The sequence below is a fragment of the Pseudophryne corroboree genome, chromosome 4 (assembly GCF_028390025.1).
Source record: "Pseudophryne corroboree isolate aPseCor3 chromosome 4, aPseCor3.hap2, whole genome shotgun sequence".
NCBI lineage: Eukaryota > Metazoa > Chordata > Amphibia > Anura > Myobatrachidae > Pseudophryne > Pseudophryne corroboree.
In genome coordinates, this window is record NC_086447.1 from 528,880,061 (window position 1) to 528,881,487 (window position 1,427).

At 42.0% G+C, this 1,427-nt stretch overlaps 1 pseudogene; it reads left to right on the forward strand.

Annotated features, from left to right (window-relative positions):
* Positions 1-1,080: 1,080 nt before the first annotated feature.
* On the forward strand, positions 1,081-1,200 carry LOC134912511 (5S ribosomal RNA; annotated as a pseudogene).
* Positions 1,201-1,427: the final 227 nt, after the last annotated feature.

Genomic DNA, 1,427 nt, shown 5'->3' on the forward strand with positions numbered 1-1,427 from the left:
TCACATCCATGGATAACGCTAAAAGAATTGAATTCCTGGACCTGGTACTAACACACTCGGAGAAGGATGTCATCACAAGCAACTACATTAAAAACGTAGACATGAACAGTTACGTACATTACAAGAGCAATCACCGGCAACAGTGGAAAGACAATATTCCTTTTTCTCAATTTAACAGAATAGCACGTAACTGCAAAACCACTGAGGACAGAGACCAACAACTTGAAGTTTATAAAGAAAGATTTAAGGATAAGGGGTATCCCACTCGACTTTTGGAAGGAGCGACCACTAGAACCAAAGCCCTGGAAAGAGGAGAACTTTTGGAATACAAACCCAAGGGAAACAAAGAGGATACAGTCAAATTCATCGCCACCTACAGTAGGCATGACAACCTCATTAAACAAACTCTGAGGAAACACTGGCACATCTTGCTAATGGATCCCATACTGAAGGACTACCTCACTAAGGAACCAAAAATGGTGTTCCGGAAATCCCAAAGTCTAAAGGACCTTGTGGCACCGAGCATGCTAAGGAATCCGGAAGCAAGAAATACCATGCCGAAATGTGTAGGTAGTTTCAAGTGTGGCAGATGCAATATCTGCAGAAACCTTCATCAGAACAGGAAATCATTTCATGGAACCAACAAAGATTACCGCATTAAACAATTTATCAACTGCAACACTTCATCAGTGATTTATCTCCTAGAATGCCCGTGTAAAATGAAGTACATCGGCAAAACCAAGAGGGCCTTGAAACTCCGTATACAGGAGCACGTGAGAAATATAAGGAACAAAGTATTAACACATGCAGTTTCAAGACACTTCCATCAACACCACAACTCAGACCCAGAGGAACTAATCTACAAAGGCATCGAATTGGTATCTTTGGGAGACAGAGGAGGAGATCTTTCCAAACTCCTCTCCAGGAGAGAGATGTTCTGGATCTACGAATTGAACACTCTTCACCCAGATGGCCTCAGTGAAGGATATGAGATAGCACCCTTCTTATAACGTAAGCCATTCCTTACATCTTGCTCCTTCTGTCCTCCATCTTGAAATAGAGTCCCATTTTCCTTACTAATATTACAGCCATACCACACTGGACATGCCCAACTCCAACCGATCTTGGAAGCGAAGCAGTGTTTGGGCCTGGCCAGTACCTGGTTGGGAGACCCCCAGGGGAGACCAGGTGCTGTAACCAACTAATTAAGGACGGGATATAGAATTCAATTCTGAACCACTTACTTGAGAGTTCCCCACCCTCCACTCTCATGCTACTGTAATGTCTTTTATGACACTCTTATCTTTACAAACTCTGATGTTCTGTTCATGGTCCTTATATAAGTTATACAGCACCTTTTAGAAATATCTCACTTTTTAGGATAATCACGTATCCGGTTCTGGATACTAAATCTGTATCTTTATTAT